Source organism: Rattus norvegicus, chromosome 7 (genome assembly GCF_021556685.1).
Source record: "Rattus norvegicus strain SHRSP/BbbUtx chromosome 7, alternate assembly SHRSP_T2T, whole genome shotgun sequence".
Lineage (NCBI taxonomy): Eukaryota > Metazoa > Chordata > Mammalia > Rodentia > Muridae > Rattus > Rattus norvegicus.
The window spans coordinates 65,449,036-65,462,430 of record NC_141540.1 but is presented as its reverse complement, the minus strand read 5'-3'; positions in this window follow the sequence as shown (position 1 = coordinate 65,462,430).

Genomic DNA, 13,395 nt, shown 5'->3' with positions numbered 1-13,395 from the left:
CACATAATTAAAGGTTCCCTTTACAGCCCTTAGAAGGTTCAGGTTGATTCATTTGAGGCTTCCATTGATGGAGGCAGGCGGTTTAAAAACCAACCCTTTGGCTTTCCTTCCCAAATAATGACTTCCTGACCCTAAGGAATAGCGTCTAAATCAAAATGAAAATGAAAGGGAGAGAAATCTCTGTCAAGCTCATGTCATCCCCATCAGCAGGGTCTGTGACTTTCCCCTTGCGACTGCACATGCGCTGTGACCACCTCCGAAAGGTGTTTTTGTTTTTGGTTTTTTGGTTTTTTTGGGGGGTGGGGGTTGTGCCTCCTCTGCTCTTCAAGTTTCAAAACCCCTGAACAAACATCGGCTGCTGCTGAAGGGTCGCTCTCCTTTTATCAATGGAAGCAAGAAGGCCCAAAGAGTTGAAATGATGCGTTAGTGGTCAGAGACCGGGGAAAGATAGGAAGGTTGGAATCGATCTGTGTTTTGTAGTCTCTGTGGATATTCACTCACTTTTGGTAATATTTTAGCAGATCTCATGTTTAGTTGTAATGTAGCCAACAGAGGAATTCTAGTGAATTCCCCAACAAAATTACATTAGGATCAAATGTGATCGTTATAAACACTATCCAGATGTCGGGGATGGACTGGATATAACTCTTTAAGCCCCAAATTACAGTATAATAAATGCAAGCATGGGGATCTGCCAATACATCTGAACTTCGTGTCGGAAACCAGGTCTGACCTTAATTTAACTCTATAAGGAACCATGAGTTTCCTCACTTGAAAAGTAAGCCTGCACCCAAAGAGCTCCAAGCTCTGTGGTGTCCCCGGCCTTACCACTCACTTGAAGTGGGATCGTATCAGGTTCTGGAGGCAGGCCAAATCGAATGCAAGCATTTTATTAACACATTTAGAAAAGGAAACAGAATGGCAACTAGAAATAACTATGGAGGCTATAAAACAAACTCGTGAGATGAAGGACAGCATTAAGGTGACATTTGTGCTTTGTAAAGCTCCGGGGAATTAAGATGCTACAATAAGCACACATGAAAACACGTTGCGCCTTAAACCTGAGATGCCAATGAGCACAGGCATCCAGAGAGAGAGAGAGAGAGAGAGAGAGAGAGAGAGAGAGAGAGAATATTGAGAGAGTAAAACTTCATACTCTGTCCCTGGAGAGTGTTCTTAAAATCAACAGTTGACATAAATTGATACATATGTGTTATAACTTATATCAGCAGTGAGCACGCATAATTATGATCCCCGTGGTTATAAGGGAGATACTATTTCAAATAGTCCAGTATCAAATGTATTTTAAAAATAGCAGGCAGGTTGCAGAGCTGGAAGCAATAGACTAGCCAATTTGTTAGGTCCTAAGCAAAAGCATGGGTATGGTCATATTTTGTTGGATGATGTTGGAAGAGACAGAAAATGGCATATGGATTACCAGATATGCACTGAGTTCTTTAAACCCGTGTATTCGTTCTCTGATTCTAATGTAAGATATACCAAATCGCACAATGCCACCCTTTTTTGAGGAAAATGAAAATCTACTGCCAAAGAAGTTAAATATGCCCACCTTTCAAAAATCCCGGAGTTAAATCATCAAATAGCCAAAGAGATCAGCATAAGAATGGCACCCATCGTCTTTGGACACATTGTATCACCTACCTTCTGAAACACTAATATGTGGCAGTTAAAATCAGAGCTACCCAAACGTTTGAAATCTATGGCACTGTAATCATTCACCAGGAATATTTTTTAAAGGACCAAAAGGGTCAGAACCGTTCCTAGATGGTCTGTGAACACCCTCTTTGTACCTTCCAAACCCCTACTTCCTCTCCACCTCTCATCACTTGGCAAATGACTTTGAGGCTGAAAAGGGAGAATTTCAAAGTGGGAAAGTTGACTCCAAATGGGGCCTTTAGATTACCTGACACAAGGCTTCTCAAGATATGCATAGGGGGGCAATCCAAGCATCCATCAAGGGACAGAGGGACAAACCAAAGGTGGTGGATATGTGCAGGAGAGTTTGGTGTTTGGGTAACACTTGGTGTTAAGAAGCAATGATGCCCTTCTGTGCTACCAGCAGGAGGATGGAATTTCGAAGCATGTGCTAAGTGAGGGAAGGCAGATACAGAAAGACACACACAACACACTCTGATAAGCAGATTCAGAGAGTAAGCAGATGACTTACTAATGGCTGGGGAGTGAAGGGGACAGAGTGTTAATGGGTACAGAGTTTCTCTTTTGGATGAAGAAAAAGTTGTGGAAATCCAAAGTAGTAATGACTATACAACATGGTACACACCTGATGCCACCAGCCGTCACCTTAAGTGGGAAAGTTCATTAGAAACATTTTAACACAAATATATGTGTATATGCATATATGTGTGCATGTATATGTAGGTGTGCATGCATGTATAAGTGTATAGACATATATATGTATTGAATATATGTGCTTATGTGTGTACATGCACCATATAAATATATATGTGTGTGTTTATGTGCGTATATGTAATATGCATGTATGTGTATCTCTCTATATATCTGTATGTATATTTGTGCATGCCTATATATGCATATGTATGTATATATGTGTGTATATGTATGTCTATGTGATTTGTGTATATGTGTGTGGTATATGTGTATATGCACATATATATGTGTGTATGTTTATGTTTGTGTATGCATGTATATGAGTGTATGCTCATGTGTGTATGTGTATGTATAAAGATGAAGTAGCCACTACCCTCAGTACTAGCTGTGGAGTTTGAGTCTGAGAGTTGACCTAGCGTGGATAAAGCAGGTTGACCTATAGCAGAAGACTATTCATGAGAAGAAAAGGAAGTGGGTGAGGCAGGCTAGAAACAAGCACTGAGGCCATAGTTGTTCCTTAGGAAGGGACAGCCCAGGGCCCTCCCAGTGAAAGAAATGTCTGCTCTTTCTCAGTAGGACAAGATGCAACCCTTCCCTCCTGCGGGTAATTCGTGTCAGGAACATCCTGGTAAGACAGACAAGCAAGGTCAGCTTAGATCAGTGCTGGGCACCAGCACAATTATGTATAGTCTGTCCTGGGAGTAACATCTTAGGGAAAAACCTATATCTTCTCATATGTACACATCCCAGAGCGTACGGAAGCTTAATGACATCAACTGCCACAAAACTGTCAGGCTCAAGTTCAGTCAGAGCCAAGGCCCACATCTCAGATATAAATAAATAATCATTCTTCCTCAAGGTCCATGGTTGGTGCGGGACCTTTCTTGCCGTGGATTTTGTGTCTTTAGGTCCTAGGTTCATGAACAACAGCCATCAGTAGCTTTTCCCTTCTCCATGGGCAAAGGCTAGGCAAGAGGCTGAGGAGGAAGGCCCAGTTCCAGAAAGATTCTGCCCCGTAGGACACATGCTATTTCCACTCATGTTACACTTGTCAAAGCCAGTTATGGGGCCATTGCCAAAGGAACGGGGTGGGGATGTAAAATTCAAGCACTGGCATAAAAGGAATCAGAAATCTTTGGTGGACAGCCCTAATAACTACCACACACACTACCCTCCAGAGAAGTCTCAATCATAGCACACCCCCCACATGGTACTCTGCAGATTAAAACCATTTCTTACATCTCTCCTGAGAGCCTCCTACATCAAGGTCTGTTTTACTACTTCCACTTTAAAGCCGGGGAAGCAAGCTCAAAGAAATTGACCCACTCACCCGGGGTCACATACTAGTAGTGTCAGGGCTGGGATTTGAACCCTCGTTTCCTGACACTTGATCCCACGGAGGGTTATGTCTTTGATGCCTCCAGGCAGGCGGATGGGGGCAGATGCCAGATTACAGCGGTTAGGATATCAATGGGAAAGGGAGGGAGAAAAGTAGGAAGCAGATATATTAGGAAGCTTAGATCTGATCCTGCAGCTACGGGACGTTAACTCTCAGGGCGGTGGCATGAGGAAAGGAATGTTTGACAAGGCGTGAATGACAGCACCCCAAGCGTGCCCTGATGGACACTCACGCTCCTGAAGGGGCTTCTACTTCAGCCTTTTAGGAAACCAGTTTGGCAAAAACAGATGCAAGGTGAATACACTTCTAGAACTCTCTCCCAAGAACATAAATAAAGGTTACACGTTTACAGCTGTTATCTGTGTTACAAAGAAATTAATTTAATAGCAAAAAAAAAAAAATCAAACACCAATTTAGGAGAAGAAACAGAAATGTTCAATAATAGGTGAATAAAAGGTAGTCTCAAGTCAAAATATGATGTAATTTTCAAACAACACATTGGGTGTTGAGTGTGTGTGTGTGTGTGTGTGTGTGTGTGTGTGTGTGTGCGCATGTGAAAGCCAACAGACAATCTCAAGTATTGTTCCATAGGAACCCTCCACCTTCTTTTCTTCTCTCTTTTTGAGACAGGGTTTCTCATTTTGCCTGGAGATGTGAAGCAGGCTAATCTGGGTGGCCACTGAGGCTCAGGGCATTCCACACCCCACCCTTCCCCCAGCTTTGGGCTTACAAACTTGTGCACGCCAATTTTTAAGCGCGGGTCCTGGGGACCAAATGCATGTTCTCATGTTGGCAAGGGGCTACTTTAAAGGTTGAGCTGTCTCCTTTACCCTCAAACAACCCTTCTGGAGAATTCCCTGCGGCACGGGGTCGGGGGGGTGGGGTGGAGAGGGGTGGGGATCTTCACGCCATCCTGTCAAGAATGCAGGATACAAATGTACGAAGTCTTAAGATAATTATAACAGCTAGACACATTGGCACACCTGGTGAGTGGTGAGTGGCAGGGTTACAAACCCTGGGTCGTATTCCATTTTAGACCTCTCTAAATTTTTGAGTGTTCTACAATATACATGTGTTACGTTTACAAGAAAATATACCAGAAGTTATTTAAAAAAAAAAAAACACTTGGCAAGCAAAAAGGATAAATTTTAAGAAAAAAATTATCCTTTTTATCTGGAGGCACAAGGAGAAAGAGAGAGATGGTCTCTTACTGCTGCGTAGCCTCTTTTAATTTTGTTCAAATCCAAATGTATCGCTCTGTCTGTGAGGCAAAGAGGTCCCGTGGCTTATGGGAAACGGTTTGCTGTTAATTGCAAGAGAAACTGACCGGCAAAGAAGAAAGGTTTCACCAGCAGTGGCTGCTCTTTTTACGGGAAAGAATACAATTAATTTTGACAGTAGTCACCAAGTTCTTGTTGGTATGACATTGTCATGGATTTATAGCTTAGAAAATGATTGGTCTGAAACTGTAGAGATCAGGGTCCCTGGCTTTTCCCATGAACTGTTAATATCTTGGGAAAATCAGCTTCCTTTTCCTCCTCTGTTCAAAAGCACAGGGTTAAACTAGGTGATCTCAGAAACATTTCAAGCTCTTGGTGCCATGACTACTTTAGTCCATATTAATTTTGTGTTAATGAAACCAGCCTGTAAGTGAATTTGTGTAAACTCTTTTCGTCAAGACCACCCACCGAATCCGCTACGCTGGAACGCTGTTCCCCCGCAACAACATTCTAGGTGCCGGACTGAATTAAAACAGAGCCCTTCATCTGGCATTTAGCATTTTCAAAAATGGTTTGTAAACCTGCAGGAAAATTAGCTGCGGGATTTGTGAAAAGCTTAAACAGCAGAACCCCCTTTGTTGTTTGTTTGTTTAATCCAAAGGCTGAATGGAGTCCAGTCAGAGAATACAGTTGGAGATGGCGGGTGGGAACACACCTAAAACAAACACAGTATAGATGACAGACAGCATTTGGCGCCTGCTCTCCTGATGGTGAGCGCCAGTATCTTTTTCTCTTTGGTATGTGACTGCTTTCAAACAGGCAAGCGAGGCAGCTTGAAACGGGCAGAAATCTAAATGAGAACAAAACCCGAAAGGATGGACAGGTAACACAGGTCTCACGGACAGGTCTCACCTCAATTTCCCAATAAGGAATAAAATCTATATTTAATAAACCCAGAGCCTAGTCTAAACCAGGCATCAGCAAACTTTTTTTTGTTTAAAGGCCAGAAGGTAAGTCTTGCAGTCCACAGAAAGCTTTCTGTCCTAGCTGTTCGACTGTTTTCATGGCGTCAAAATGGCCAATGATACTACATGAACAACGGAAGGGAGACCAGATGCCAATAAAACTTTATCTATAAATGCAGGCATCCAGTCTACTTGCCTGCCTTTGTAGGAATGTATGTTTTCTGTTCCTATTGCATCCGTTCAGTGTTAGGAGATGAGACAAGAAAGATAAGAAACAGTAGCTAGTGGGAAGACTGGGGTGGGAAAGGAAGGGGAGAATGGGAGGGGTGAGGTGGGGAGGTAGAGGTTTGAGCCCAGGTGAAGGGGGCAGTTCTGATGTTAAAGTTCTGTTCCTCAATTGGTTCTTGATTTGTCAGTAAAGAAGGCCGTGGACCAATTGTTAGCCTTCCAGGTACCAGGAGGAAAAGGAAACACAGGGAAGGAAGGAGGGGCTTTCTGCCATGCTTTGAGGAAAGAAGAACGCAGCAACATGTGAAGTCTCGAGGGGAGCTGGAGCCTGTAGCCTCTGCTACAGGCGAGAGGCCAAGGATGTTTGGCAGGGGCTAGGTGGGACTAGCCACTGAAGTGAGGGCAAGTGGGGAGACGGAGATAATAAATTGGCTAGGGCACGCATTTCCAGGCCGGAGATTGTAACGCCCAAAAATTGTGCCTAGAAGGCACATCGTAAAGTAACAAACTGTGTGTGTGTGTGTGTGTGTGTGTGTGTGTGTGTGTGTGTGTGTGTGTGTGTGTGTGTGTGTGTGTGTGTCTTTTATCCCTAAATTCAAGGGTCTTAGGATCGGGTAGCAGGGTCACCTCCCTGAAAAAGGCTGGTAGAACAAAAGGGAAGTCGGGTCGGGGCTGGTGGCACAGCCGATCCCAGAGCAAAAAGAAGTGCCTTAAAGCTACATGCCAACACCCAGGGAGGACTAGAAACACTGCAGAATGCAGTCCAGAAGACAGGAAGGCAAGGAGAAAGCAGAGGAGAGGACCGGAAGCAACTCAGAAGCCAGGAACCTAGTTCCATCCCGGTCACTAGGCCACAGGGAAACATGCTATGGGGAATTTATAAACGAAGATACTTAAAAGGAAATGTGTTGCCTTAAAGACTGTTTGACTTTCAGCTTTACACCCATATATTTTTTAAAGAAAAAAAAATCAATGTAAGGGAAACAGATTGAAGGAGAAAAGGGGAATTAAGGAGCGGTAGGGAAAGGCGAGGTGGAGCTAGAGGCTCAAGCGAGGGTAGGAGGGGCCTAGAAACAACCAAGAACCAAAACAAATCAGGAGGATAAATGAAAATCTTCACTTCCCCTAAAGCCTCGCCTTGCAACCCTTCGGTCTTACTGGGGACTTTGTGGTCAAACAAGTTAGCTAAGGTGAGACCTGAAGGTCCACAGAAGGACCAGCTAACCACTCACCCCTGGAGAATGGTCTAAGCCCGCGCGGAGCAGTTTACACTTTGTTCTTTAACGACAATGGCGGAAACTTAACCACAAGGCAGCACCTTCCTCTATGGGTCATACCTTAGTACTTCCTTTCAGTGAAGACTCAAAGAATCTCCAGTTCCAGCTCCTATTTTTAGGACAAAGTACCTCGGTTCTGGGTTCTTTAAGCGTCATAACCAGAGATGTGGGTGTGATAAGGGAGAAGAAAGGTTCAGAACCCTTGGAGAGAATTACAGTGAGCCAACCCAGGACCACGCTCTCCTTTCCCGCCGCCCGCCGCTATGTCTTACCCCATTGTCCGAGCTCTCTTTCAGAGATAATCCAGCTGCCTCCTTTCAATACATACCTGGTTTTAAGTAACACCCTCAGAAAGTTCTTCTTTATTTTTAACCCAAATCCTTTCTGCTAGAGTCAAAACCCCTTTCCTCAGAGGATGTTCGGAACAGCTGGTTTCCATTCTCCTCAGGGCAACTCTTCTTAAAGATTCATAGCCTTATAAAGCACATTCACACCACCCTCACCTAAGGCTCACGGCTTCCCTTTTAAGATATTTCCCAATAATATTCTCCCTTACATATATCAACAACCAACTGCCCAGTACTCAGGCATCCGACACACCCTGCAGACATATCTGCACCCCCGGAAAGTCACTCCAGGGAAACGGGCATGGGGAAAAGTGCCTGGTGCCTGAATTATTAAATATCCCTTCTGTGTGAAGACATTGCTAATTTGAAGTTTGGGGTGGAACAAAGAGTAAAACAGTGCCTGTATCTGAATAGGAAGAAGGTACGAGAACGACCAGCTGCTTACAGCTCTGCTCCGGATCACTGGCTCGGTTGGCTTTTTGAGAGAGCAAAGGGAGGCGTCTTAGAAACTTGACAAATCACACCCCATGTCGGACTCTCGGTGAAATTTGTAACTGTCTTCTCCCCGTCACACTTCTCAAACTCTTTCTTCTTGAAAGCACCCCCCCCCCTTCTCTGTCTCTTTTTTAAAAATCCGGAACAATACAAAGGATCTTCAGCTGACTTTTAGGAGAAAACAACATATGTTCACGAACATCTGTGCCTTACCCGAACCATTTTTTTTTTTCTTCTTTCTCATTATTGTCAAGAGAAAAGAAGTTTAGTGGAATGTTTCTCCATTGGGGCACAAGGCTGCAATACTCCCTGTTGATTACATATAAAAGACACAAAATATTAGTTTATTAAAAGCAGCTTCAACCACTGCTGTACAAAGCAGTCCTCCGATGGGACAGATTTATGGGGTAACAGCTGAAAGGTATGCAGATCACAAGATCCATGACAAATGTACTTTATTACACGGATCAGAGATTCCATATGTACTCGAAGTTACTGTACAATGATACACAACGCCCGACTAAGACCACGTCAAGATTTTGCTGATATTGAAAACTATAAAGACGCACCACGAGGGCGAGAAAGTGTTTCATAAGATAGCTTGATGCCAAATCAATCTGCTGCTTTAGGAAAAGCAAGCACGTATAAGCCTAAAATATTAGAAAGCTATGCCATTCTTTAAATTAAAATTTGAAAGTCTTTTTACCCCTTCCATTGTTCAAAGCAGATGTTTATAGCATTTTTCCATACGTTAATTTACAGCTTAGTTGAATGAATAGCAGATTTAACATTTAAAAAATTAGGGGGATTTCGGATTTTTTTTTTTTTTTTTTTTTTTGTGATTTCTCACTAAAAAAGATACCAAAGCCCATAATCATGGAGGTACAAAAGACTGGAGAGAGCCAAATAAGTATAAAATATTTTAAGCGTTACTTTCTACATCGTATTTCTAGGCATGGAGGTAACTGCTCTCAGCCTGGATGTCCTGTGTTTTAAGCCTTTGGCTACATTTCAAGTGAGCAGGCCATCCAGCCTTAGAAGGCCATGCAATCCCCTGGCATCCTAGATACAGGCTCCTCTGTAGACAGAATCAGCCTGTCTGTGGTTTTCCGTTCTCCATGTGCATTGTCTCCTGAGGAGAGCATTTGTGCTTGAACTCACCCATTCCCTCCTCAAACGGCTCATTCGAAATGAGGGGCAACGACAGTCTTAACTCCTCAGTGTCGTTTGGCTGAGTCAACAATCAACATGAAGTGTTTAGCAGCATAACTATTTCTTTAATGTTGTTTTTGTTTCTGTTTTTACTATGATCGTATTTAACTGAGTCTTATTTGATACCACATTGTATTTTCCTCTGCTTTAAAGTAGGCACAGAAAAAAGAAAAGAAAAAAAGAAAAAATTTTGGCAATCAACTGCAAACAGAATGTGCATGTGTGCACATGCATGTGTATGTGTGTGTATGTCTATGTGGTATACACACAGGGGCACACACCTCTGGGTATGAGCAGAGTCCAGAGGAGGACACTGGGTGTCCGTTCCATCATCCCCTGCTTCATTCCTTTGGGATGGAGCTGTCATTGAACGTAGAGCTAGGTGGCAGTCAGCAAGCCCCAGCAATCGATCTTTGGACCTACCTCCCACACTCCTGGGATTATCACACCGGAGAGGCTTTTTAAATGGGCACAAGGGATTTGAACACAGGTCCTCATGGTTCATAGCATATGTCCTTACTTGTTAAGGACTTGTTACTATCCAGAAGAATGTAAATTTATTTTATAAATAGACCGGAGCCTGACCTGACCTTTCTGAGACCGATAAGGTCCTGTGGATGCAGGGTGGCTTTTGATGTCATGTAGGCACTTAAAAGTCTCCTGCCATCCTCAAACACATTCCGCTAAAAGTGGTATGTGTCTGCTGCAATGAGGGTTTTTATACGCTGGAAAACGCAGGGGGAAAAGGCTTGTGCCTGGCACAAGTCTGAATTGCTTTGCTAACTGTCCTCCCCAGTGATATTAGTCCACAGCTCAATGTCCCCATCACAGCTGTAGAACGAATCCATCTGGCAAGTCCTTGAAGTCTTCGGAGTCCCCTTCTGCTCTAGCCTGGGCCTGGTGCTTCATTACTCTAAGCACATCCTCCTTCACCCTCTCCTCCCACTTTCTCCTCCAGGGCATTTCGAGCAGTTCAATCATTTATAAATATTTCTCTGACTTCTAAAATTCATATCCCAGATACATGGCCATAAGATCTGAAAACATTCAGTTTCTTCACAGTCTCTTTCTCTCTTTCTCTCTCTTTCTCTCTCTCTCTCTCTCTCTCTCTCTCTCTCTCTCTCTCTCTCTCTAATATATATATATGTATATATATATATACCAGGAATAACATATATATATATATATGTATATATATATATTACTGTGCAGTGTGCTAATAGGGAGAAATGGGTGTCTGCATTGATGTGACAGCAATCACACTAAATGGGGTCAAAGCCAACATTCCAGGCCTGGCTGTCTATGCCTATAATTCTGGGACTCGGGAGGCTGAGGTGTTACTGCGTTACTGCAAGCTTGAGGCCAGCTGGCTATATGAGTATGGAACTAGCCAGGACCCTTTTCTCAAAAACAAACCAATAAACAAAAATCCTTTTGGGCTCTACCTGAGAGGTTCAGCTGATGGCCACATGGCTTCCACTTAGCTATCTGGTCACTAATAACCTTGGCCTGTTCCTGTGTTTGGACCAGTTGGCACAGTTCTGGTTCTTTTTTTTTTTTTCGGAGCTGGGGACCGAACCCAGGGCCTTGTGCTTCCTAGGTAAGCGCTCTACCACTGAGCAGTTGGCACAGTTCTAATGAAGCGTTACTTCAAGAAGTCCAGCCTGGTTTCCACCCGGAGGTTTGAGAAGGATTCTATAAATCATTTGTTACTAGTTCTTTACCTGACCCTGAGCCTGCTTCAACCCAATTCCACCACAGATTAAACCAAGTAAACAAGAAATCTACACCAAGAATGCCTTTTGTCTTGGAAAAATTTTGTGGGCTCTTGAAAGGCAGAATCACTGTTAGAATTCATGCTTCAAAACTACTGTCCTGGTTTTAGCTACATGGCTCCTGTGCCTCAGTTCCCTCAAGTGGAGATAATATTAGCAGGATAATCATAGGTTTCTGAATCAATTAGATAAGTTAATAATTTTAAATTTATATTTTTATTAGTCTTATGTACATTTAATTTTTTTTTGCTTTTTTTTAATTGGGTTGCTTTTTATTTACATTTCAAATGTTATTCCCTGGTTTCCTGTCTATAAACTCCCTATTCCATCCTCTTCCCCCTGCTTCTATGAGGGTGTTCCCCCACCCACCCACACACCCCTTCCCGCCTCCCGCCCTGACATTCCTCTATACTGGAGCATCAAGCCTTTGCAGAACCAGGGGCCTCTCCTCCCATTGGTGCCCAACAAGGTCATCCTCTGCTACATATGCAGCTGGAGCCATGGCTCTGTCCATGTGTACTCTTTGTATGGTCGTTTAGTCCTTGGGCGCTCCGGTTGGTTGGCATTGTTGTTCTTGTGGGGTTGCAAGCCCCTTCAGCTTCTTCAATCCTTTCTCTAACTCCTCTATTGGGGACCCGGTTCTCAGTTCAATGGTTGGCTGAGAGCATCTGCCTCTGTATTTGTCATGCTCTGGCAACGCCTCTCAGGAGACACCTATATCAGGCTCCTAAAGGGATCCAAAAACAGATCCATTCTGCTTCTAAAGTGTCCTAGTGTGGTTCCAAGTGACTTCCTGCTTGGCTTGGGCGCCCCCTGGTGGTTTTACATCAATTCTCTGGAAAGCATTAAAAACAAATTTGGAGAAGTTGTTTACCTAAAAGATTAAAGTGCTTCCCGTGTATTAACCTTTAAAAACGACAAAGGGCTTATCACACCCCTGAACTGATTTCGAAATTCCACTCCAGATTTTCTGCCTAGACCCCGAGACGGACAGACACATTGTGTCAGCAGCACTGTCCGGAAACTCAGACCTGAGACCCACTCAAGGCAGTCACGGATCAGAAGCTGTGAGGACACTGCACTAGAGTACAACTCAAAGCATTTCCCGTGGGGATTCTGGTAAACTGGGGCCGGGGGGTGAGTGGTGGGTGGGGTGTGTATGTGGAGGTCAGAAGTCGGCCATTTTCCTAAACTGCTCTTTCACATCACTTCAGGTCTCTCCCTGAACTCGAGCTCATTTATGTGCATAGACTGGCTGGCCAGCCTGTCACATCCCTTCTCATTAGTCACCTGGTCACTAATGGCCTTCAATGGACCCCTCCTCTCCCTAGTATGGAGGCACATGCTTAAGGGCCTACCTTTGTACATGGGTGCTGGAAATCCAAACTTGGGTTTTCACGATTGCTTAGTGAGCCTTTGCGAATGGAGCCATCTCCCAGTCTAGCTTTTAAGTTAAAACTGGAGTGACCAAATGTCACAAGAAATTTAAGTGAACAACCTAACATCACAGAGAGGCACAAAGCTTCTATTACTGGTATCAAATTGAGGTTGTGAGCTACAGGAAAAATGTAGACAGGTCCCTGCAAGTGATCTCTGCAATTTCAGAAGTCCAACAATGCTGCTAAAACTTAAAGGAAAGCCAAGGGCATAGCATTAACATAAGGCAGCGCCCACAATAGAGTAAAGGTCTGTCTGCAGCATTGTACGCACTTTATTTCATGCACACCTACTTATCTAGCTTCCCCCCAGTTATTTTTTTTAAATTTATTTAATTTACATGAGTACACCGAAGCTGTCTTCAGACACACCAGAAGAGGGCACCAGATCCCATTACAGATGGTTGTGAGCCACCATGTGGTTTCTAGGAATTGAACTCAGGACCTCTGGGTGAGCAGTCAGTGCTCTTAACCGCTGAGCCATCTCTCCAGCCCTTCCCCTCAGTTACTGACAACTACAGCAAAATGCAGAGACCTAGAATACCATCCAACTCCTCTTCATCTGTTGGACACTGGGATCAAACCCAGAGCCTGTACACTGGGGGCTAGCGTTCTATTGTTGGGCTACATGACTAGCTTTCTCTTACCGCCTTCAGAGAAACGCATTTTAA